The 27552-nt window shown below is 41.1% G+C and overlaps 1 protein-coding gene across 1 annotated transcript in view; it reads left to right on the top strand.

Moving 5' to 3' along the window:
* The window catches only part of ptprt (protein tyrosine phosphatase receptor type T), a 331706-nt gene that overhangs the window by 47174 nt on the left and 256980 nt on the right, over nt 1-27552 (top strand). The window lies entirely within an intron of this gene.

Raw genomic sequence — 27552 nt, 5'->3', positions numbered from 1 at the left:
ACACTGAAAGGAGATTCGACTGACAGAATGTGGGTCAATGGCAATGTATGATATGCCACTTTTTTAACCCATCGAGTTACACACATTATTTCCAAATTCGTCGAATTACCGTTTCAAAACTATCTTTCTGCCTTAAGACAGAAGGTTAACTCCTTCTCCTCATATCTCATCTCTGCCTCCGTCCATCTGAGCTGGCAGACTGATATAACTGCAGACAGATCGTGACGTGACCCCAGCTGGGTCTCTCTCTCCGCCTTTCAAATGGCAATCAGACGCCCGTCTATCCATCTCATCTCTCACAGTCATCCAGCCTTTTGCTCTTTCTCTCTTCCTCTGTCGCCCACTCTCTCCCATGTTTGCCCCCCCCCCTCTCTTTCAGACACTCTGTCTCTTACACTCCTCTCCCTCCGTCCATCTCAGGTCACCTTCTTCTCCTTTGAGATTCACTTATTCACCCAACAGACTTGTTTTTAAAGCAGCATTAAAATAACATGCAAATTATTCAAGTTAGTATGAAGTGCATGCTTTTCTTTTTCTTTTTTTCTCTTTCTAAGTAAATCTGCCACTATAAAGTTGTTGACAATTATCTGAGACTGCAAATCCTGCATTATGTCCTCACTGTTTGTAGATTGTGACATCTTTGTGGTCTGGTAACAAGTGTTATTCTCACCAATGTCAATAAACAACACATTTTTACTGCTCAAAATGAATGTAAACCATCCTGCACGTTGACGCAGGTTGACCTGCTAATAAATGTCTCTTTTCCCATTGCCAGTGGAGTATACTCCTTGCGTCACCGTCTGACAGGGTTAGCAAAGAATGAAGATGTTATGGTGGTTAGGTCTTTATTGTAAATATTACTCATTCAGTCTGTTTATCAAACTCAGCACCAAATTTGGAACGATGTTCGGGGTCACAGAAGTTGCTGACAGAGCGTAGCATTGCGTCCGAAAGGCGGGTAGACATTAGCGTGCCGACACGGGTTTTGTGTTCCCATCATTGCCGAACGAAGCCGAGGCGATAATTACCCAGGTCTACTGCAGAGTCATTTGACCCGGGTCTGAATGCCGATTGTAACCTTTCCCACTAAGCAAAAAAGGCGAGTGTTAGCAGGTTTTTTGACCAGTGGGAAAATGGGCTTTATTGTCATCTGTTTGCGGTATAATAAAAACACCATTAGAGTGGAATTAAATGCTAAATTAAAAAAATGTAAAATAATGTGCAGTAAAAATATCTGACACATTTTTAAGCCATTAATGTTTTTTTAATTAAGTGTGAAGTTAATAAAAACATGTAGAGACAATGGATGAATCAGTGCCTTTAAAATCAATGTGGACAAACAGCGAGCCGAGCTGTTGCTAACGATGTTAGCATAGCTTGTTTCTAGGTTAGGGTCCTTCAGTGTTTGTCTGTGTTTGTCACCAGGAGAGGTCTCTTACTTTTGAAAACCTAGAAGCCAAAACCAGTAACTCTAAATAATGCAGCTTCACGATAAAAAGCAGTGTTTTTCTGCTGCCTGCAAGCTAACTTTAGCTTAGTGTGGATGGAAGGGTCAAACATACACAGGACTTTCATCCAGGAGATCAAGGTTCAACTCTTATGCAAACCAAAAGTCAGTATAAAAGCCTATTTGTAGTTGAACGTCCTCAACCCATAAATACTTTACAGCTGCCTCTTTTACTTTAGAGTCTAACCTTAGTTATTATCTCTAACTTTACCTTGGAACTGCACATAGACAACTGACGTTAGAGGGGTACCTAGATCATCATATTTTGTAGCATAGGGCTGCTACTCAATGTCATTTTTGACAATTTAGGACCGAGAAGTGGCTGCTTCTTGCACTCAAAGACCCTATAACTCTCCCATCTTCCCTCTCCCTCCCTCTCTCTTATATTATCTAGCAGTCGTGTCAATTATTGCTCTCATACATCATCATCACCTCTCCCCCTCTCTCTATCCTCTCCCCTCATTGTCTCTGACACGCCAGAAGTGGTGGAGAGAGAGATCTGTCAGCCTCCTCTCGCCACACCCAGATCTCGTACTGAAGATCTGATACGTCTGAACGAGCGCTTCATCAGTCTGTCTCTCTTTCAGTGTGTCTGTCTCATGTCAGTTATCTGTCTCATCTATGGTTGCGGGCGGTGGATGTCAGGGGCAATAGCCATCACGGCCTATACGCCCTTCTCATCACAGACTACTTATCTGCTTCACGCTGCCCTGACATCTTCAGATGTGATAAGGCAGGACAAGAACAAATTGTCTGTCAGTGTCTTTGTCTCTCTCTCACTTTTAGCTGTTTTATTCATTATGTTAAGTTTCCTGGACCTCGGGTGGCTCAGGTCCATGTTGTTTCAATACATTACCATCAAAATAGTCCTGCTGACTGATGGGGGCTCTTATTTATAAGAAAAAAGTATGAACACAAGCAGTTCAACAGATTTACAAGGCGGCCATTTTCCTCTGATCTCATAGTCAGGGAGGAAAGTTCAAATGCTCGTATGTTGTTGTTCTGCTGTTTTTCAGGTAGAGAATCTGACAAATATATCCTTGATTGATCAGCAACTAAGAAAAAATCTATAGTGAAAATCTTTAAGGGACATTAACTCATTAGGTCCCAGCATTTAAAACACAGCATCTAACATTAGCATTCAAACAATAGCAGGCTAACATTACGGTTAGTTAGCTAACAAGTCACAATAGGAATAGCATTTTAACACCAGATTAATACCTAGCTAATGTTACAGTTAGCTAGCTAACATTATCACAGCCTGGAATTTGTGTATTGCCATTTATCGCTATTAAATGGTATCGTTAGCCAGCAAATGGTAGGGTTTGCTAGCTAACAGTGTTTACAAAGCTATTTTTCCTCTGATGTCAAACTGAGAGTGGGAAGGTCAAGCGCTTTTATGTTGTTCTGTTTTTTAGGAACAATGTTAGCTACCAAACCCTATCATTTGCCAATAGCTGGCTTACTTTTAGCTAGCTAACATGACCTTTAGGAATTTGAGTAGTGCTACTGTGTTGTGTATTGCTATCAAATGGTATTGTTGTAAAATAGTAGGTTTTGCCAGCTAACAGTGTTAACTAGCTAGCAAACCCTATCATTTGTTGACAGCTCGCTAACAGTGTTAGCTGGCTGCAAAATGTCAACTAACTAAATGTGAGACGATTCTGAATCTTCTCGACTGATCATTTTTAGTGGCTTAAGTGTGAGTGTACATTTATGACAGCTAAACTAAATCTATCAGAAGAAACAAGCTGTTTAAGAAGTTTCTAGAAGGTTCTTCAATAGATAAAGTTTTAGTTAAGACTGACTTTAATTGCTGAAATCTATTTATATGTAAAATTCTCCCCTTATGATTTCAAGCTGTGTGTTTACTCAGATCTCTTTGTTTGAGATGATTCCAACAGCTCAGGTACAGCATGTACGCAGGTTCAGAGGCAAATAAACCTCTTGGCTTTTGTCTCTTTGCTTCCATTATCAACACGGTTATCATATAATCCTCTTTCCCGCCTCACCTCCATAATATTGATGCGGCTGATACGGTTGTCACAGAGCGTAACCCACACTCGACAGCTTGTATCTGACATGATTGGATTGGCACCATCTCTCCCTCCATCTCTCTCTCTCTTCATCTCCATTTAGACGTCGTTGTCATAAAGTCCATACAGTGCTGACAGTTTATAGAACACACAGTTAGGAATGATTGGATTGCGATGAGAGCTTTGTTAACTTCTTCTCTCATCATCTCTGTATTGACGTGGGATTTTATAATCCACTACCATGACACATTTTAGATGTGACATGATTGCAGGGGCATTATCACCTACATTTAGACATTTATCTCACAATCTGTAAATATTTTAAATCAGGTGTTTAACCTATTTTAATGCATAAATCAATGCATTTAGGGCTTGGTGATTAATTTATCTTGAGTATCATGATTAATTTTGCTGACAACAACGATAAGCTGGATATTTATCACAAAACAAAACAAAAACAGCCAGCAGTTGTTTTTAGGTCATTTTAAATAAAATGTCGTTTTCAATTTAACTTTTAACCAGAAATAATTTTAGTTTAAAGTTTAAAGAGAAACAACCTGAGCTTTGGTAGCTGCAGCTCTGGCCTCAGCCCCTCTTGACATCCTGTGTCCACCAAAGAGCGAAAAAACCCTAATCTTTAACATCACTGGTTCTGTTTGTTTTGGAGAGGAGGAGGAAACTTACGCTACTGGTAGAAATCTTGTGAACAACAACATAGCCCCTTCTGGCATCCTGTGTCCACCAAACAGCATCTGAAAAGCTGTGATTTTTAACTTGAAGTTGCTTTATTTAATGTTTTATTGTTTTTTATTTCTGGGTCTGCTTCTTTTGGGTGGGAATAGACCTCTTTTGATAATTCGGCTACTAGTACAAATCTTGTAAATGATGAACACCGAATAAATTGTAACCTAAAAACTCAGATAATGATGTTAGCTACCTGCAGCTCAGCTCACAGACCCATCTGACATCCTGTCAACAGATGTGTGTCAATAAAACAGATTTTTAAAATGACACCGCTTTATGTATGCTTTATTTAACACAATGTTCTGAAGGTTTAACTTTCCATCTGTTTGATTTGGAGAGGCCTCCATGGTAATTTGTCTCCTTGTAGAAACCTTGCAGTCGCTACACTAACGGAGATATGACCAAAAAGTTCAAGTTGTTTGTTGCAGCTTGGTTGCAGTCCCTCCTAACATCCATTTTAGTCTTTTAACGGACTTGAGTGTGAAATCAGACGTGTATGGTCTGGTGTCTTCAGGCCTCAGTCACTCTAATGATTGTCCTCTCACTGATCCAAACAAAAGATGTAGGGCCTATAGAATAAGAAAAACTCCCACAGCACAGGTATTTTGTGCATCATGTTGGTGTTTTGTAGAATCATAACACTCACATATGTCTCTTGTGATGTCGGCTGTGAGGTCTTGAATGTGAGATTACACAAGGAAGCCGGTACAAATGGAATAGGTTTGGAGGTTATTGCTGTCTGGCATACATAAATGCATGTTTCTGTTTATTTGCTTTATATTCGGCTACCATGCTTGACTGAGACACACTCTCATAAACACACACGTATTCCCAGCTGACTTCCGACTAGCATTTTTTAGAATAAAAATAAACGTGAAAAAGAAAATGCCACCCGAGTAAATTTATTTCACTGTCAAACTTTCATAAACCTGTAAATCGCCAAAAGAAAAGAGCGGCTTTTAGGCTTTTGCAATACTCCTTCTCTAGCCCTACACACACACACACACACACACACACACACACTAACACACACACATCTCATACCCTCTTATTACCTTCAAACCCCTGGCTGAGCTAGACAAACTCACACAAGCAGCAAACATCAGACATCAAAGCCAGTCGATGTTTTCAGCACCCATCAACACGGCCACAACCTGAAACGTGAAATATGATCAGAGACGGAGAGAGAGGGGGGGAGTATAAGGTGGAGGAGGAGGGGGAGATTAAAGATAGATAGAAAAAATACAGTAAAAGAGTGAGTGAAAGGAGGATCAAGAGAGATGTATTAAAGGGTAATTTCTGTATATTTAAACCTGGGCACAATTTTATGTAACTATAAGGTACAAAAAGTTTTGAAATTGCTCCAGTAAATCGCTGCAGCCTGCAGCAGTGAAACAGGCTGTAACGGCTGGAAGGAAGTAAAAGTGCGTCCACTAAAAGTTCTTGTTTTTTCCACTGACAGGTTCAGATTGTCATTCTAAGTGTCTGACAACATTACAGAAAGGATCCCGACAGAGATTTTTGTTAAAGAAGATGATTTTTTCAACCAGAAACATGTGTTGCTCTCCACAAAGTCACCAGACTCCATTGGCAAAAACAGTGATTTTTACCTTGCCGAACACAGGAGTTGCTGGTCTAATGCTGAATCAATCTGTTGGTTTGTTTGTGTTATTGTGTGACTTTGGTGTTTAATACAGTCAGTCCGGATTTAACACAACACTTGTGTAACCCATTATAACCCACATAAAATCTAACGGATCATGGCAGCAGTAGACCAGCAACTCCTTTGTTCTGTGAGCTAAAATCACAATTTTTATCAATGGAGTCTGGTGTGTTTGAAGAGAGCGATGTAATGTCTGTTTGTGGTTAAAAAAAATCATCTTCCTCTTTAACAATAAGGTCTATCTCTGTCGGGATCCTTTATGTAATGTTGTCTGACACTTAGAATAACAATCTGAGCCTGTCAGTGGAAAAAACAAGAACTTTTAGAGGACTCACTTTTACTTCTTTGCGGCCATTACAGCCTGTTTCACTGCTGCAGGCTGAAGACAACTACTGGAACAGTCCTTAAACATTTGTACCTATTTTTTAATTTAGACCTCAAAATATGTTTAACATATTGTCTATATATATATATATATAGATATATATATATATAGATATATATTTTTTTTAAGTACCTGAACTAGCCTTAAATCAATACAAAAAAATGTTAAATAAAAATCCCATGGCTCTATTATCCGCGTATATGTTGGGTGAGTGTGTGTTGTTATGTATGCATAGGCACATTAATACACTGATGATTAAGAGAAGGGAGGAAGCATATTCTATACTCACAGGAAATCCAGCCTATTTGTGATGGAGACAGTAAAACCAGATGAGAATGCCTCATTCATGAGGAAAGAATAAAGTGAAAATGAGGCAGAAACACAATTACAGGAAGTTAGAGATTTCCTTTTATTAATAAGAGAAAGAGAAGAATGCAGACAGAGTAAGAGTGAGATAACGCTTGACAGGAGGCACGCAGACTGAGAGATAGCCCATACCCACGGCACAATACAAAGAAAGACTCCACAGAGCCATGTAAATGGAAAAAGACACAAAAGAGGCTGAGGAAGGCAGACAGACAAGCATCCAGACGGATGGACGAGGAGACGAGACTTTGAAAGAAGGCCCCCAGAAAAGGACTGACAAGGACAGAGAACACCTCCCAGACTGGCACAAAGAGTGTCACTGCTTTTTGTTAGCCTGTCCTTTCTAAAAAAAAAAGGCAATTTCCTGAGCGGACAATTGGTAATACGTAACGTCTTTAAAGAAAAGTTTTTTGAAGTGTTTGTGGAGGTAATTGTTAACTGAAGGGATCTAAGACCACTAGGGGGCAGAAAAAACATCTTTAAAACATCTACTTGTGCAAGGTTTTCGTTTGCTGCTAGGTCAGACTAGCATGACAGAAAGAAACATGATGATAGCCTGTCAATGCTTGCTTCTAAATAACACAATACTAGTACTATATTAGAACATTGACACTGCTGGTAGTTGCCTAGAAATCAGCTAGCTAGCATCTTAACATACAAAGCTGATGCAGACATAGCACGGGGAACAATTATCTAATCCTTCTCCAGATAGCCGACTCAATCTTCTAGTCTACTGTTTCCAGAGAGCCGAGGACTTCAGACAGACTGTGTAAGGTTGTACTGTTCCTGCTGTAAGAGTGAGCTGCAGCAGATTTGAAGTGTTTTATTGCCACAGACAGAAAAACAAAGAGAGATTGAACAACAGGAGGACTCAGGTGTGATGGACCGGGCCTTAATTCTCTCACAGAGGAACAGACATATTTCATATTTCCCCTCACATATTGGCTCACATATTGATACGGCTGATATTCTCTCCGTGAATGTTTTATTCTTTCTCATTCGGACAGAGGCGGTAAATAGAGTGATTGACAGAAACGTGTTCATTAGAAGAGAGACAAACAGCCTGTCTCCTCTTCTCTGTGCATCATACAGACGAGATGAAGATTTAATGATCCCTGAAGGGAAATTGTTCAAGCAGCTCAGGCAAGGCAGCAGATAAGAGGAGAATAATAAAAAGTGTTCGAGATAATAAGGAGAGTAATTACATGAGGAGGAAACACTGTGTTAGAAATAATAGATAACAATACTATTTACAATGTAGAAACGATACATCTGATAGGAATCAGCATCACTTATATGAAATGGTATAGCTTAGAAACAGTAGTTCTATTCAGGCTACTGTGGAAAAATGTGTTTATTTGATTGAAGGTATAATCTATGGAGTGGTAGGACTTTCATTAAATGGATAAAAAAAATGTGTGAAAATATAAAGGCAAATAAAAAATAATATCAATTATCAGTTATCAATAATTTTCACATATTTTTATTTGTTTTATTTGTTTCTAGATGAATTATGTTTATATTTTTAAATGTATACATTTATTAAAAAAATATACTTAAAAGTTTTTATATAAACAATATTTAAATCACTCAAAGTCGATTGACAGCTTGGCCTTAAATGAAAATAAAAGCAGTAGGGAAAAGAATAAGGAAAAATAAAGGGGTGCAAATACATAAATTACATTACAAAAAAAAAGAATAAATGAATAAAACAAATATATAAAAAATAGACTAATGTAAGAATTAACAATTTATCATGAATATATATTGAAATAAAGGAACACACTAATATAAAAATCCTCTACAATCCGCCACAATCGTCTGCAGAGCAGAAGATATGTCACGTGTATGTGTCACTCAACTATAAAAATAACAATGCCAGAGACACGCATGTGTCATATATGTCAGCACATGTCAGAATCTGTAATTAATAGTACAGAAGTTCAAACTGAAAACATTACAAACAGACGCAGAGCTGTACAGTTCAACCCCGGACAGTTTGCATGTCTTCAAAGGCAACAATTTTTTTCCAACAAATCGCAATGGATGCAGCAGTAAAAGGGTCAAAGGTCAAAAAGGTCAAGCACAATGTTATGACAAAGTAGTGTGATCCAAATATATGCATACGGCATGCAACGTTAGTTTGAAGGACGGCTGCAGTAAATGCTGGAAGAACTGTTGTTCCCCTTTTTTCTTTTGTTTTAAAGTGTGTAAATTGTGTTTAGAGAAAAACAAACTTTATGTCGTTTTCTTTCTTTCTATTTGTTATTGTTCTTTCCTCTGTCACTTCCCCCCCCTTTCCTTCAGCGTTTTGCAGCCTTGCAAAAGCTTGACAGCCAAAAGAAATATATAGTCGTGAGGTTTGAGGTGATTTTAAAGAAAGCTAACCGGCTCCAGCTAACAATGCCAGAGGTGTGTGTGTGTGTGTGTGTGTGCGTTTGTGGGTGTACCCTGTCATTTTCAGCACTGATGTTCGCTCTGACTGACAGTCCAGGACCCGCTCTGTTCTGCAGAAAGCCTCGCAGCTCTGCCTGTCCTCACTCTTTCTTTCACTCTTTAATTCCTCTCTCTCTATCTCTCTCTTTTCGCACCTTCTTCCTCCCAGACTTTCACTCCTCCTGAGGCGTCTTTGTCCTAAATTTGCCTCTCGGTTTCCATCGATGTTACTTTTTTTCGATCTGACAGCTTGACAGAGGAGTGTGTTTGAACTGCGCTGAACGTCTCAAGCTGTATTTTGACATATTTCTCCTATCGGTGTGTGTTTTCCTGCGTGTTTGTGTGTGCGTGTGTTCGACATATTTTTCCTTGGAGAGGCTGAAAACAAATCAGCAGTAATCAGAGCGCTCCTCACCATTCAGCTGTGACACATATTTAACACACATCCATGCCACACACTGATACACACACACACATCCTGTCACGGCGTGTTTACACTGCCATCAGTAATAGACTTCTGAATTATAGTGCATCGCGGCCGTATAGCATTAATCCTGTGTGTGTTTGTGTGTGCGTGTCAAGTGTGTGCTGATGGGTGCAGGGGTTAAATATGCCGCTCGCTTTTTCGGCGGCTGCCGGTGATTCGAGGGCTCTTGTCGAGGCCGACTTGATTGCATTTGTGATTTGTGGGCGGGCGAGAGGCAGCGAGCGAGGGTCGGAGGAATGACAAACTGTGCAAAGCGATAATCACACAGTGACAGGCTGACAGACAGGCGCGCTGTTAATACCTGCATTTTTTGCAGTGTTTAGAGGAGAGAGAGCAGCGAGAGGTGTGTGAGCGTAAAAAGGAGACGTGGGGAACGGCAGCTCTGTGGTTACACTGACAGACAGACTGTTTTATACACGGTCGACTTTGAGATAACGGCCCCACATGTTTAACTGCAGAGAAGATTTAAAGCTTTATGATTTCATCTCCAGTCATAGCTCAGTTGTATCAAACTTACATGAGCCCAAGAGCTAAAGTTCTCACCCTCAACTCATCAAAGACAGCAGCTTCATCTGTAGCCTACAGACGATACACACGTAGCGTCATTTCAAAATGCTCTCTACTATGTTACTGTTTTAATGTGCTGGTGAAGTCAGGTGACGTAGTACGGAAAGAGACAAGTCCACTTTAGGTGCGATGGAGGGGTCTGTAAAACGTCTTCTCGTCCATATCATCCTCTGCACTCATATTTTAAGATGTGGTTTTCTCAGTTCGTACAGAAGTTTTCGTAGCTAGTTTCAACACAAGAGAAGGTGGAGACCAAAACAGCAGATTTTGCAGCTGCGCCAAAGAGACAAGAGACAAGAACATATTGAGACCAGTTGTGTTTTTCTTTTACACGATAAACCCAATTCATTCAATAATCTCAAGACAGAACCAAACCTCAGAGTTTCTGTCGTTTGCAAACGTACGAGGAACCTGTGTGGTTCCGACAGACACAGATTTCTGCAGTCGACTCCAAACTGCCCCAACAACATGTCACTACCTGTCTTAGGTCCTGATCAGACAGATCAGCAGGCTGTAAAATGCCGTTACGGCAACCACCGAATCATTAGCTGTCACTAACCTATTTATTTTGGCTAGCTAAAAGACTTAACTTGTTTAATAGATTCATTATATCTCGGTAAGAAACGGACAGGCGGAGGGCACTTGCTCTGGCTTTGATGGAGGGTGAGAGGCTGTTCCCAAATACATCAAACACAGGGAAACAGAGATCCATGTGGGTACATGAGACCCCCAGAAAGAGGAAAGATTATGGCGATCACTCGTTATCACCCCCACAGAAGGCCTTGCCAATCCATTCATCCGATTGGACAATGAGAAAAAAACGCCAATGACGTCGGCCGCTTATCTGCTTTAGGTTGAAGTTCTTTTAACTTGAGGCGCTCAGAGCGTTTCCCCAAAGACGTGAGGCTTGAAAAGAAGATTGTGTAAGTTTAAATAAAGCTTTGTGACATATTTGCAATCACTATGTTGTAATAAGCTGACGTGTGTCGGGTTACACATTGGCGCAACATTATTTTTGGACACCTATTTCTTATTATATATATATTATCATATCTTCTATCTTATTGTTTTGATGTGCGGTTTAGGGTTAGGGTTAAGGTTAGGCTGACAGTGGAAGTTACAGCAGTACCACACATTGAATTAAGGATTAAAGCCACTCAGCTGTTAAACATTTGTTATCTGAACATCATATTTAAAATTGAAAACAAAGTGATCATTAAATATTATAACATGTCACCGGCTGCAGATCTCCTTCATGGTTCAGACTCATGAAAACATGTCGTTCTTCAGTTTATTGCTTTAAATCGAGTCAGAGCGTCTGACTTCTCCTGTTTTTACAGTGTAAAGTTGTTTTGCCACACCTTCAGATCTCTGCAATAAAATATTAAAATGTCATCTCATAACTAAAATGTAAAAAAAAAAAAAAAAACACATTAGGAGACTCTTCTCCTGCAAACCCTCCCCGGCTAAATAACTGCCAGTATAAAAAGTGTCGTTAAATTTTAAACAGCGCTTTCCTTTCAGGAGAAGGAAAAGTGACTTTGAATCACCGACGCTCCGAGAGCTGCAGAGAGCTGTCAGTCTCTCTCACAGTGAAGGCAGAGTTATACGTCCACAGAGAGAGTGAGAGATGGAGATAGATGCATTACCTGAGTGGTAAAAATCCCTTTGTTACTCTGACGAGAGGAGATAGAGCCGTCAGTGACAGCAGGAGACACGAGGAGCGGGAGGAAGGAGAGGGAGGGATGGGGAGAGGAAAGAGGGAGAAACTCAGGTAATAATACAACTTAGTAACCAAATAAAAACCGACTGTACGAGTCTGTGAAACCGCTTATTACAGCCCGCATTTACGTTTATAGAAGCTGCAACTGCTAGTGGCCTTAGCAGTAGGGTCCCATGCAGTCTCCATGATACGATGATATATCCTCCGGGAGTGACATCCAACTTTCCTGGCATTCCGGTGTAGCCAGCGTTTAGACTTCCTTCTCTGTGCGCCGCATTGTTTACAGTCCAATAAGCAGCTTGAGAAGCGACCGTGTGTTCAGGTCAAAGTGAAGTGAAATTCTCCCCTCCACATATGTCTGCAAAATAAAAGCTGTCATTTCTCGGTTCATCACATCCCCCGGAGGAGCGCCCGTTCATCAGTTTGTGCTGAGTCTCTGTTTCACTGTAAATAGTAAGTTACACAGAGGCTGCACACTTGTTTATTTCAGCGGTATGAACCCGAGAAAGAAACTTGTAACTGACTTTAATTAATGGCTCTTAAATTTGCTGAAATAACATCATGATGCCGATTAGTAAGTTAATATGAAGCTTTGTCAGGTCTGTCCTCAAGAGGAGAAGAAAACTACTTTTCTGATGCATTCGAGGGAGTCAGGAAATCTAAACGCTAATTGTCTTTCGCGACACAGCAAGCAAATAGAGATGAATAAGAAGCTAAATGTCAGATGAAGCTGACAGGAGCAGGGATGGCATTACGGATGATTGTGTTCCGCCTGCTTTTGCTCTCCACACGGACTGTTTTTCCTGCACACAACCAGAGCATGCTGATACGTGATTTGTCAGTACTCCTCAGACTACGAACGTACTACAAACAGAAACCAAAACACAATAAAATGTAGAATCTGTAAAAAGAAATTCGAGCCCCATGTAACACTAAAAGCCTTTAACAACGTACAAATTGTTTAAACTGGAGCCACATTTTTTCTAATTGTTAACACGTCTTCGTTCCATACCGACATGCTTAATCCCCACCTTAACAGCGTGTCTTTCCTAAATGTTCACCACCTTTTCACCATAACGCAACTGAAAGTGATGAAAAAGTCCTTGAAGTTTGTCTCGAGGCTGCAGTGGAAAGTCTGACATCACTTGAGGTCACGTGAAACACTGACCAGGACTCAAAGAGAGGACAGTCAGATCAAATCAATAACAATATTCAAACACACTATATGTGCATGTCTAGGCTCTTATCTGTGTCTAGTTCTCCTGAAAAAAAAAAGTAAACAGTAGAGTGAATGAATAACACACACACACACACACAGAGAGAACACACACTCCCAGGATTTATGGCGGGGAGCAATAAATGCCCATTTTTAAGACCAAGCCACCGTATAAAAGCCTTGGATCTCAGAAGTAATGGCTCCCTGTAGGCCAGTGATAACTCTCTCTGTTTATGTGTGAGTGTGTGTGAGAGAGAGAGAGAGACTGAATGGGACAAACAGTGAGAGAAAGGCAATAATGTCTGAAAATGACAGAGAACCTGGGAGAAAAGAGGCTGATAACCACGAGGAGCGAGAGACGAATCATCGACAGCCCGCCTGATCCGAGCCGCTCGTATGTTCCTTTCTTCATTTGCAGTTAGAGGTGAGATTATATACCATACACCCCGCTGTGTGTGTGAGACCAATGTGCTCAGGGGGCCATCGACGGTGTGTGTGAGTGTGTCAGCAGTGAGGTTGCGTTATAAAAATAGCCGTAATATTCCCTGAGTGATTTTCTCCTTCAGGCGAGCGGAGAGGAAATAAGTCTTATGGAGGAAAAAGGTTTGCGTCTCATTCAGTGTATAAAGAGAGAAAACTATTATCTTCTTTGGAGATAGTTTTCATGTTCAGCAGCCACAGCATCCTGAAACAACTCCAGCCGACTCAAGAGACAACACTTTCTAAATCTAATCAAGCAGGCATGTTTAAAAGCGGCTTCAATCCAGCCTAAAGTATGTAATTAGAAACATGATTGCAATATTTCAGATCAATAAGAAGCTTCAAGTCTGTAAACAGGAGCATCAGATGACTCAACTTTATGAAACTCTTTTCATGAATTCAGCGCCGACTAGATGCCTCAGAAATCCATGTACTCTCGGTGCTGCGTGGTGGGAGGATCATAAATACTGTATAAGAAAGTATATCAACACACACAGCACACAAATCTTGTTTATATGTAGATACAGACGCAGAAACTAAATAAAGGGCACGCTGACATGAGCGGAGGGAGATCCGAGGAGGCAGGCGTGAAAGAGGCATTAGTGCACATACTCCCGCACGAACACGGAGACGTATCAGTCTTTATTGTTTATTGACGCGGGCGAGAGGATCTGTGAAGGGGCTGCGCTGTTTGTCTATCCTTACCTGGGTGTTGAACAGGATGAGACGGCAGGTTTTAAACACATGAATCTGCAGCTCCTTAAAAGATAGATGATGATAAATACAGTTTAGACTTGTTACAGAGGTGCAGCGAGGCGCTAACACTGTCAGAGCTGAGTTTATTTCCACCCCTCTGACTTTAGAAACCTCCTTTATAAAATATAATATTGGTGCTACACTGACAAAATAATAATAATAATTAAAAACACATTAACAGGATACAGATTTTGCCATGAGAGCCTATCACAGTCGGAATTCTCCTGACAATGCATTCAAAAATGGTCAAACCAAACTCCATTCAAAAAACAAGCATTTTAAGAGTTGTCTTCTTGTCATCTTGCAGACAGACCTGACAAAGCTTGAATTCAGACTTTTTAGAAATCTGCAATATGATGTTGTTATTTCAGCATCCTTTCGACCAGTTTATTGTCATTAAATCTCAGTAACATCTGTTTATTTTGGGTTCATAGCACTGTAGACAGATTATAGCCCTCGTGTGACTTGCTAGATACAGCTGAAAATTCAGCCTGTTTAAGATACAGATTATTTTTCTACTAAACTGGCAGGGTTGGGAGGGTTACTTTAAAAATGTAGTCCGATACAGTTACTAATTACCTGTTAAAAAATGTAATCAGTAACGTAATCAGAGTATTAAAATGTTAAAGTAACGTAACTGATTACTTTCAGTTTCTTTTGGATTACTTCAATACTAAATCTGCAAATACAGCCAAGAGAAAAGTAAACTGCCATAAACTTAATCCAGTCTGGAGCTGCGATGTTGCTCCTGGCAACTTTTAGGGGCGGTGTTGCTGTTGTGTGTCGTGAAGTGTTTTAACGTGTTACGGTCAGACTATCACGGTCAGACTATCCGAGACGGCAGATGTTACAGAGCATCTTTGGTATTATATCGTCTTCATTTTAAAATGTATTTTAAAATTGTGATCCTGCCAGAAATCCCCATGTTTAATAAATGTAACTGTAATCTAATTACCTCTTTTTTTTATGTAACTAACAGAATACAGTTGACTTTTTTTTTGTATCCTAATTACGTAACACTGTTACTTGTACTCCGTTACTCCCCAAGCCTGCAAACTGGTTTATTATTAATTTATTTATGATGCAAATGTGATTTCTTTCCTACAGCACTTTTAATACAACTGTTAAAACAAATGCCAGAGATTAGAATACTACAAAAACAATCACTCTCATTAACTTGCTGTAAAATAACTACTAATTACTGCCAAATTTAAAAGAAATGTCTTTAATTTCCTTTTGATTTCCATCGTATCAAATTAGAAAACTTTGCAAACTACCTGCCCTATTCATGCATTCTACCCGCTGCGCTGTTCTTTTAACACCGACAGCCTACTGAAATTACTACAACCTAATAATGACAATTAAATATCAATATTTAATGTGCCTCCTAGCATGCTAGTGCTGATTATCCTGCAGGGCATGGAGAGCTTATTACCTCAAGGCCCCGCTCTTCTCACCATGAATCATAATTATTTTACTCATGGATCATATTTGTTCGAAATGCTCACCACAGCATGCGAGTGTTTCCGTGTACCAGACGGGTCCAGGAGTGAATGAAAGTTGTTGTTTTTGAGTCTGAAAGTCTGACACACCTGCAGAGAAGTGACTTCAAAGCGCCTCTCTTCTCCACAGTCGGGGATCTCTTCCTCTCTCGCTCTCTTTCAGTCTGTCTGTCTGCTGTTTTGTGTCTCTGCGTTTGTCTGAAACAGAATTTCAAACGCACATTTCTCTTTGGTATTCTGCTCACATACTTATAAGACAACATGCACAGGGGCTTAAAGGCAGATGCACGCATACTCACAGCCTTTTAAATACATGCAAATTTTAAATGAGTCATGTACAGACAGGCTTCTTTTAGACAAACACAATATAGACATGATTTACTGTAGGTCAGAACGCATAGAGAGATGTGAGTGAAACACAATAACGTCATGTAACACAGACTTCAACCTGAATCTGAACCTTAAACACCTGGTGTTAACATGCTTTAATAATCAAGAGTGGACAGGCATTGAGATTCGGTCACTCACATTCAAAGGTATACTCTTGGTAATACTTTTTTTGTTGCAACATTGACATAAAAAAATGTCAAGTACTTTCTTCATGCTATTTTAATTCAGTAAGATATCCACCTAAAGTTGTGTCATGGGAGTTGAAAAGTGTCTCCTGACGTCCTGAATGCATTCATAAAAGGTCAAACCAAACTCCATTCAAAAAACAAGCATTTTAACGTAGTTTTCTCGTCGTCTTGCAGACAGACCTGACGAAGCTTGAATTCAGCCTTTTTACAAACCTGCATCATGATGTCATTATTTCAGCATCCATTCAACGTGTTTATTGTCATTAAATCTGTTTATTTTGGCTTCATAGCGCTGTAGTAAGACAGATTTCAGCCCTCGTGTGACTTGCTAGATTCAGTGAAACTGCCCCTCAGCGGCGACAGATGGACAGGCGCTCCACAGCTGAAACAGAACAGCGGTAGTTGGTGTCCATCAGAGAAATCCTGCTGCTGATGCGAGCTAACAGCTCATCACACTGGGCAATGGTCAGCTTCAAGGACCTGGAAGCAGCAGGAGAGTTCATCCAGACACAAGAGGGGACGTTAACCCTGCTGGGGGATGGTACATGACGGTGCATGTTTTTTTTTCATAATATCTGTAAGGGTGACGAAACTATGATTGTATTTGAAAGCATAAATGTGCTTTTGGTCTAAACACAGGTTTATGCCTGATGTAAAAGAGGGACATTTTGATTGAAAAACATTTTCTTGGATGTCAAAGAGCACCCCCGTTAGAGTTTTGGGAAATCTTCCAAAGTCATAAGACTTTAACAACTAAAATTGCACTTGGGCACATTTAAACTCTCCAGGAAATGATCATTAAGGAGCCTTTTATACAAGAGAAACAGCAGCCATGACATTTGTGAAGGTCACGTTGGACGGACTTTATCCAGACGGCGTTTCTTTGAATAGTTTGCAGCGAAATTGCCTCATTCATCAAGCTGATCATCCCGAGCCGACATCATTATTTATTCTGCAAACGTGTTTACTCTGCTGTTTATTGCATCATTTCAAACCAATTTCAGAACAAGTGAATTTGTATTTCCCGTCTTTGCTTTTGTAATCTGAAGTGTCTTATTAGCATGAGAATAGATGGAAACTCAGTATGAGCAGATGTGTGTGTGTGCGTGTCTCTTACTTTTTCTTTCTCCGTCCTTTTGTTTCGTCTACTTTCTTACCTGTCCGCCCCCCACCACCACCTGTCACCCCCCCCCCCTCTCTCAGTGTGACTTCTCAAATGAGGCTTGAGAAGGCAAATAACCAAGATGGGAAATGTGCGGAAATGCAGAAGTCATTAAAAAGCCAATTACCCGCAGGTTCAGTGCTACAGGGAGGAGATCAGGGAATAGTGGAGAGCGGTCGTAAACCCGGTGATATATGGAAACCAAATAGCTGTGCGCGCGTATGTGTGTGTGTGTGAGGCTGTACCGTGTGTGTAGAGTTATACACCTTTGTGTTTTCCTGCCTCAATTTGTGAGTGTGTAGGAGTCATTTGTGCATGTAAGAGCATCTTCTCTAATGTGCAGGCCACTTCTTTTGTCTGTAAATCTTGACTTCTGTTTAAGTATGCAAGCTTGAAAGTGTGTGTGTGTGTTTGTGTGTGTGTGTGTGTGTGTGTGTGTGTGTAAATCAATGTCCCAATGAGAAACGGATGTTTAATTTCAGTGTCATAAATCTGCGTTGCAGGGAACAATATTAAACTTTATTGCCATTTTTCACGTTCACTTTACGCTGCCCAAGAGTCATCTATCACTTAGAGACACACACACACACACACATACACGCAGGCAGATAGAAACTTGTATTTTGAGCACACACACACACACACACATACTTTATACACACCCCCTAACTCAATTAAAAATGCAATTTAAGCCGGTATGTGCAAGGTCAAATAGTGAATATACAGCATGTTCTCACTCCCAGCTCGTCTCTTGCAGCCTGGTCAGTTTCCCTAAGCTTCAAAATATGACTATCAGGGTAACCCTCTAGGGCCTGTTTTGCACATGCAGAGCTCTGCTGTCAAGTCGGCTATAATAAATACGTGACGTCTGGTAAAACTTTCAAAATAAAGCTTGCTGAGAAACATTTCATATTAATTTGTTTGTTTTGGATGTGCATCAGTAGCTTGCACGTGGTTAATGTGGTGAGACTGTTTCAGTTTGGTTGTTTAGGCACTACTTGGTTACGTTAAGGAAACGTAAACACCGAGTAACTTATGTTCCTTAAGCTGCATTTCCACCACTTTTAGTCCTAGGAGCAAAAGCCAAGGAGATATTCAAAACAAAACTACTACAACAAAGGCAAAACTTCGGTAGAATATCTTAATCACAAATCACTCCTGAACTTAATAATCGAAACATAAAACTTTAACAAAAGGTACGCCAGAGGCTGAAAAAGAAGCTGCCGAGCACAGACAGAGTGGCGGTCTGGTCACATCAAATCCCAGTGCCCCGACTGGGGGACTAGCTTTCCTTTTGAAGATGTCCGCTGTGATTGAGGCCTCTGATTGGCTGGTCCGGCCGCCAATTGCTCCAACCAGGAAGCTCCAACCTGGAAGTCAAAGAGGAGGGGAGCAAGAACACACACAAAACAACACAATAATGGCAGCAGCCGTAACAGAGCTGTTCTATAAGGCACTTACAGGTTCCTCCAGCCACAGGTTGTCTGCATTTCCACCGATGTCTGCAGACTCGATCTTCTATAAGGTCTTCTTACAGGTGAACAGTCTGCTCAGTGCAGAAACGCTCAGCTCTTTAAGTTCCACCTCCAGAGTCCCTGTACTGTCAGAAAGTACTTCCCTTGTAGCAGGGACCTTTTGCGGGGTGTTATTTGCTCGCCAAGAACTTATTAAGACCCTGGTACCTCCTAAGGTCCCACATCCCTGAAGGAAAGTTCTTAAAATCTCTTAAAAATCTTAAAAATTAGTCAACTTAATAAAACAAGTATGCTATGCGTTTTGCATGGGCGTCAAACACCGGTTTCCTCGATGAAAGACCACCGCTTCAAAGCATCAGGTTTGGCATTAGAAGCATTGCTTTGTCTCTATCCTGATTATCAGGTTGCCTTGTCAATCACAGGTAGCCCCGCCCTAAACCCTCCCCTGCTTTATTCTCTCTGCGAGTCTAAATGGGAGCATCATTGACTAAATGAACGTCATGCTGTGTTGAAGAAGACTTGAAACTAGAGATGGAGACCATAAACTCATTAGGAAAATGTTTACTGAGGCGATAAATCAGGAGAGAAGTAGGACCATTTTTATGCAACCAGTGGAGTCCCCCCCTGCTGGACATTAGAAATAGTGCAGGTTTAAGGCCCTTCCACACACACAGCCTCGTCCTGTAGCCATGCTGAGGTTTATCATTTCACTCCACGCACACAGCATCCACCTCTGGTAATTATCTGTGGACCCCAGAGACATGGGGAAAGTTCATATAATTACACTCGTCACACACACACTGTGGATGCAAACACGCTACACTGAGCATGCTCCAGCCCCGCGGGTACCACTTCATTAAAGGGAAATACCACTGAACTTTAGCTGTGTTATAAAACTTTTATGAAAAGGCCAAATTAAGTTTTACTGTGAGATGCATGAGAATGAGTTTGGAGTTCGTTCCGACTCTTTAACGCCGTGTTGAAGCACAACATGAACATCCTCCTCACGTTGCCGACTTCACGGCTGTGTTTTTGCTCAGTGAATCAACTCATGTTCTTATTCTCCAGGTTCCATGTTTGCTTGATATCAACTTCTTTGTTTGGTCACAGCAAACCTAAAGAGTCATTTTTTCCTTATTGTGGAGTCCGGGGTCTGAAAGTTGGACCATAGTTTCGGTTCAAAGAATATGATGTTTCACTAACAGATCATTTTACCGTCCACTTTTTCTCTTACAAATATATTTGTCAAACTGTGGTTTGGATAAAAATCGGTATGTTTGACTACCTGATTTCTTTTTTTACAATGTTTTCATATACCCAGATCTTAAAACTTATAGGTGTAACTTTTTCTTGACCTTGAAATTGGAAAAAACGCGGACCTGGCAACCCTGGCTTCGCATCGCATGAAACTTTGATCATGAAGCCTGATGCCCCTCTAAAGCTCTGTGTTTGAAATCGATGAACTACACAACATATGGGCATATGACAGCCTGTGGAGACGAAGTTTATACTTTAACTGTGCGCAGAAATACGGACGGATCGTGACGTTATTGATTCAGGTACAGAGCATCAAAACACACACAGGTCTGCGTCGTATCTGCTCCTCTCCTAACTTCTGTCTCCTCCCCGCACGGCATGATAAACTCCGCGTGGATCACCTCCGGCTCATCTCAATCAGAGCGCGTGAAGACCTATTTTATGCTTTATAAGGTTTTCACGGAATTACGGGACCGATCGCGACCCAGTAAGTCAGGGGCAGAGCCTGAGAAACACACAGATCGGTGTCATCACTGCGCTGCATGGTTATAAACTGCTCACTGCTGGATTACATTGTAAATTCGGATAAACTGCTAGGATCACACTATGGATCATCTGTCTCTGACCCGTGCCGTCCCTCTCGTCGGCTCGTCTCTCCCCCGGTCCCTATTTTTGCTACTGTGGTCCATGTAGTCAGAAAGGTCGAGAACCCCTGATTTAGACCTCAAAATATCTAAAACACAAAACAGAAATCGCCTTAATGACTTCTGAGACAACTGAAAACATGATTTATTCTGCTACTAAAGTCCAAATATCTGTGTTTAGAATGGACTGTTAAAGATGGTGGTGTACCCCCATCCTGAAGCTACAGAGAGTTCATGCCCGCCATCAGTATTCAGGCTGCAGGGGCTGTTCATTGAGTTTTCTGCTGTTAAATAAGGAATGAATGGATGAAGTGTCTCTCACACACACACACACGCACGCACACACACCCGCAGGCCTGTGTGAAGCTGCAATAATCCTCCCCTAATAAGCTGGTAAAGACAGGGAGATTGGCGGTATCGATCAGGCCTTCAGGGAAAACCTCTCTGTTTCCTCAGAGAAGGATGATCAATAGAGAGCCTATAAGTCACACACACAATGAAACCAATACAGTAAATCCCTCCGCTGGATTCCACCCAGGGGAACTCTAAGTCCCAAAAGCCCTTGCTGCACGGGTCATGGGTGGGTTGACCTATAGGAGATCGAAAGAGCGAGCATGTGACTGCTGACACCAGAGACAATGGATGGGAGGTCGTGTTCTGTTTGGCTCTGCCCCCGGGTGTCTCATCCATCAGTGTGTGTGTGTGTGTGTTTGTGTGTGTGTAAGGAAACAACATAGAGCTGGAAGAGTGTGCGCAGGCCCGAGGTATCACTTTATATCGAGAAAGAAAGGGTTAAAGGGAGAAAAGGAAAGTAAGAGTAATGGAGGAGAGAGTGATGGATGGAGAAGGGAAAACGGAGGGAGCAGCTGTGCTGAAGAAAAGCAGAACAATTGAAAGAGCAGATAAAAGACAAAATGGATCAAATGAAAAGTATCAAAAGCAGAAAGTGAGCAATAAAAGACGTTAAAGAAAAGGGAATTTATTCTCCCTCTGGGGTCTTACAGATCTGAAGCGCACAGCAAGAGAACACATTGTACTTTACATTGTGTTTCTTTTTAAACTCCATCACAGTGATTATTTTACAGTTAACACACTACAGATGCTGTGAGGGAGGAAGTCAAATACTTATTTCATTTATCTTTTCAGACATTAGAGGTTACGAGGTCAAACAGCACTTTTTGGACTATTTGTGGGTGGTGGATAAAAGTGGGCTTGGACGGACAATCCTGGTAAATGCCAGAGGGGTCACCTGACCTCTGGTGGGCAAAGGGGCAGAACCAGCAATCTGTGGGGACTAAAAGACCTGTCTGCTCTGTGTTAATTTCGTTAACGATAATTATGACGATAAACGTTCGTCAACGATCCTTTTTTCCATGACGAAGACAAGACGTTGACGAGCTAAAAATAGATCGTTGATGATAAAATTTGTCCCGACTGTGCCTCTAATCTGTCAAAATACAAGCAATGCATTCTGTAACTGATTAAAGTAGTTGAGGGGCGTCTGCAGATCCCCCTGAATCCAACCCAGTCATTCAGGTGAGGATGTCCCAAATCGGCTGCTTGACAATAATGTACGCAAACAAAGAGGTGTCACGAAGGTGGTTAAGAACCTTCTCTGTTAACTCGGGCTTTCTGCTTCAGGCTCTGAGCGCGCTCACAGAAAAAGGGGCGTCATTTGATTTCATTTCGGCTGTCACTTCAGTCAGACTGTTTAAATGAGAAGAGATGATGATTATATAAAAAGTTTTTACGGTGACAACCAACGTTCCAGAAGTTTCCATACACGTATAACCTCAGCTGAGGATTTATTACCTGTGGAGAACATGGCCAGGACATTATTAATGAAGGATGGCGCTTTACAGCAGATTGAACCTGTACCAGGCTGATTGAATTAGTTTAAAGATAGAAAACGTTTTGATTAAAATGTGACTTTTTAATGACTGAAATTGGACTAACGAGTTGACTAAAACTATAAGGTATAAATGAATAAAATGTGACTAACACCTGTAAGCATTTAAATGTAATATAGCTTCCAAAATGAACACTGCTGTAGCTGCACACTTCATGGTGAAACAGCCTGCATGTACTATAAGGCAGAGCAGAGCTAGAGACTGTATTCTCCTCCCCCCATCAGGTAGATCCATCTATGCTTAGTCAAAGGTAAAACAGAACAAAATCAAGACAAGCGTGGACCTGAATCATCCTGTGGTGGAAAATCAAGGGCTAAAGTTTTTCCATGTCTCATCCTTGTACAAAAGTGTCAACCAAAGAACATGCCCCCACCAAAGCGTATGAGAATCAGCCTCAGACAGCATGTGAGGTCTCTGATGTTTTTCTGAGTCTGTAGCGTAGGACATTTAGGCTGAGTCACGTCTGTTTGAGGTCCATTTCACTGCTGCCTAATGAAGCAATCTGCAGGAGCAATAACTTAACTTTTCCAACTATTAGTCATTTCGAGCCGAGAACATTTAAAAACACGAGGTTTGAAAACATCGAATTAGCCTTTAATTAAAAAGGAAAGTCTCGCTGCTTGTTAACTTATCAGTCTATTCATTTACAGAATCAGGTGCAAGCACACAAACACACACAGACAGGACTGATATATCTGCTTCATAATGCCGATGAGTGAGTGGGCGTTAGTGTGCTGAGGTACTTCAAACATGTTCTTGTATCTGAACACCCCCTAGCTTCATCACACCCAACAGGGAGCCTCATTAACACTCGGATTCCAGGTTAGCTCAGACGCTAGTTTTTAGCAATATGCAGCTTCACATGCAACACAAGGAGCTTCACAGTACAACCACTCCATCACACCTGCCCTGACCCACATTCTTGATGGGCCCACCTGGACGTTTGGTTCTTCTAGGTCGAAACTATTAAAGTTGTGCGCCTGTAGAGCTAATATAATCAATAAAAGGCATTCCTCCTGTGACTTTGTGATTGTAGCATCACAGCCTGGATTTGCAATTCCAAACACGCCACTTTAGCCGTAAATACTCAGATTATATCGCCTAAAAAATTCCCTTCAATTGTAGAAGTTCTGGTCCCAGCTCTGCACGCTGAAAAAGCAGCCGTTTGGACACAAAGAAGAAGAAGCTGGTGTGTGAGAAAAGCTGACAGAACAATAAGAAGTATAAAAAGCAGCCACAGGAGCTGCGTGATGGACGTTTCCAGGCCACATGTGGACACACACTGTCTCACTCCGCCATCACATCACATCACCATCGTTGCGTTTCAAAAAAAACACGTCCAAATTACAAATGTAAACGCAGCTGTTAGAAGCTGCGGAGAGATCCTCGCTCGGAGCGCGGAGGACGTCTTAATCCGAAAACACGACACACACAAAACAGCCGATAAGGAGAATGAAAGAGAGATTTAAGAGCTACGCAGCCAAAGAGCTGCACGCTTTGAGCAGAGACCCCAGGGAGCCATTTGAGCACATCGCTCTCTGTGAACATCTTGCATCGCCGTCGTGTTTCAACAGAAAGTCTGGGGATGTAATTGATCTATTAAAGAGCGATTTAGTGCGCGCTTCTCTCTGCTCTGTTGCACAAACTGCTTTCATGTCTGAGCCTCCGAACGGCATTGTTTTGTAAAAAGTTTGCAGCCGATTTACATGCAAAGATTTTTTTTACTTCTTCAGGGAGCTGATATCAGATGTTCTTCACTAGAGATGTAGATAATATTTACATGATAAGAATATATGCAGTATAATCCTACTTGTGTTTATGGATGATTTCATGCAAAGTCTTTACTCTTTGAACCGCCACCGCCTGCATGGGTGATATTTGATATACTGATGTCATTTGTTGGAGTATCTTGAAATCCTTCATATTGCTAGAATCTGTGCAACCAGATTTTCCTAAATAAACACACAAAACAGAATGGTCCAAAAATAATTATCAATGTAGAAACATCACGGAAGTATTTTTTAATATTCCTGAAGTTATTTGAACTCTGAATATGTTTTTGCTTTTGAGATATTTTCACTTTTATGCGCAGAGCGCAAAGACGTTTTTAATAGAAATAAAGTTCCCGCATTGATATTGTTGCTTATTGTGATGTCATTTCTTGGAGTATCATCACATGCTTCATATCCCAACAATTTAGCTATAATGTTCTTTTATTGTCACCATTAGGCGGCCCAATAACAGACCCAAATTAATGACAAAACACACCTTTAAAAAGTCTAACTCCATGGCATTTATTAATAGACACCCAAAAAACCAAATCATTAAATAAAGACCAATGAAGGACAAAAATAACTCAACACGACACTAAAAATCTCCGTCTGAGAGGCAACAAGACAGCAGTCCCCACTCCAAAAGCCTCTGTATTCTGATGCCAGAACTGGAGTTTTAATGCAATGCTGTAAGACCAGTGCTGTGTTGGAAATGCCATACTATACTAGCAGTACGTACTGATTTGTCCAAAATGTAGTATGCAGTATGCAAACAAAAGCAAAATGTGCAGTGTGCCAAAAATACCCGGATGTCGTACTGATTCAGAAAAAATCTCCGGTATGCATCGGACCAGTCTACCTCGCCTACTGTATCCCACAATGCAAAGCGCTGGAACGTTACAGCGGCAGTTGAAATGACGGACAGCAGCAGCATTTCAGCAGAAGGGGGCGCTTTAGCTAAAGAAGCGGCAGTTATTGTTTACTTCCGCCTGGCGTAGCATACTGCAAAATGAATTTGAAAAGCTCCTCCATACTACAGCCGAATGTAGTATGCAGTATATAGTATGCAGTTTATAGTACGTAGTATATAGTATGCAGTATATAGTACGGCATTTCGAACACAGGTGAACCTCGATGACAATCAGATTCACCGGGAGAGTTCGAGAAACAACAGGAGGGGAAAAGGGACAAACAGAACAGGGAGGTCGTACAACCACAACAAGGATTATGCAGTATCTCCACAACTAGATCACCACCGCCTCCTCCTACATTGTTGAACATGTTGTACCACAACGTAATGATGTCATCTATCTGCGTACATTAAGGGCACTTTTAAGATAGATTAAAAAAGAGTCTTCCTCAGGAGCCGTCGGCACTGGGCCTGTTTTTAACAGAGTTAAAGAGAAACATCCCAAGACAGGCTGCCCTGGTGGGAATCAAACCTTCACCCTCTCAGAGTTGGAGCTTTAATCATGCCAGCGATCTCTCCTTCAGACAAACATTTGCTTCGTCATCGTGATTTCTGTCTTTTATTTGCCTCCAGTTGCCCCCGGGTTTTTGGCAAAGCATCAAAATGTATCTTTTGTGTTTGGTGCAAATGAAGAGAGGCAGCCAGGCGCAATGTAAACCAACGTAAGAGCATTATGGAAGCTGTTCAGGAGGTTTGTGAGGAGTGACAAAATCCTCCAGGCACACACGCACACACACATTCAGACACAGCACCTGCTCCATTTGCTGTAATAGGGGTAAATGAATTAGATTCTGATGCTTTAAAAGCTTTTTCTTTCGACTCATATTGAAAGTAAATTTCACTCTAATGGCGAGGCGTCTGTGTTTACCTGCCGCCGCGGGAGAAGAAGGATGGAGTATAAATGGATTTTTAAGAAGGGGAAGAAAGAGAGGGGCGTGGAGGTGAGGAGGAGGAGGAGGAGGAGGAGGGAAGATGTTGAGGATGCAAAAGCACATCCTCACATTCACACGGGTAAAGGAGTTACTTCCTTTCATTGCATTGCCCGTTGCCCTGATAATTGCACTTCAATTACTGATTTGTCACTTAGCACATTATTGCAAAGCTGGGAAAGGAAGAGAGAGTGAACAGTGTAATGATGAGAGATGACACATGATCGCAAAAGTAGCAGCAAAACAGTTTATTAATCAAATTATCTTTTAAACATGAGTATTTATAGAAGAAACACAATTTCACTACAAGTTTTTTCTAAGATAATTGCTATCATGTATAAAAGATAAAAAGAAAAACATGTATTTATATGTTGACGTTCTTTCATTTAGCATGTTGTTTAACACTCAGGAGTCTTGGGCCGTTTCTGCCGTCCTTTGCTTCAAAGTACAAGGGCTCCTTCGATGTTCAGCGTTCACCTTATCCTCTCTAGAAGAACACTGCATCTCCCGCTCCAAACACAAAAACTCTAAACTCTAAACCAAATCCTCCGCAGTAGTAGTATCTTCGTCTCAGTTAGCCTCTCCCCCACCTCATAGTGTATTCAGCATGTAGAGCAGAGTCAGCAGATTCTGGTGCATTCTAAAATGACAAAAAATGGCAAAGATGAATTAAACATTCACTTTGACGTACTATCACGCATGCGTAAATTAGATTTTTATATCGAATTTATTACAAAATATTTCAGTTTTTACTACGAGTCTCAATTTACAAAGATTTTTCTACACCACGTTAAAAGCAGCTTGTAGTGTAGCGTCCCACATGCAGATGCTGTACAGTCTTCGACGAGGCGGCCCTGGTATTGACCTCCACCCTCGCCTCTTTGCCCCGTGTCATCCCGACGCTCCCTCTTTACCTGTTCCCAACACTATCCACTTATCTTTTCACTATCAATGAAGGTGTAAAAGGCCAAAGAAATTAATTTAAAT

Source organism: Semicossyphus pulcher, unplaced genomic scaffold (assembly GCF_022749685.1).
Source record: "Semicossyphus pulcher isolate SPU_LCO1_2020_fin unplaced genomic scaffold, fSemPul1.0.p SCAF_3, whole genome shotgun sequence".
Lineage (NCBI taxonomy): Eukaryota > Metazoa > Chordata > Actinopteri > Labriformes > Labridae > Semicossyphus > Semicossyphus pulcher.
Note: the sequence above shows the minus strand (reverse complement) of the source record. Positions and strands in the feature narration are given on the sequence as shown.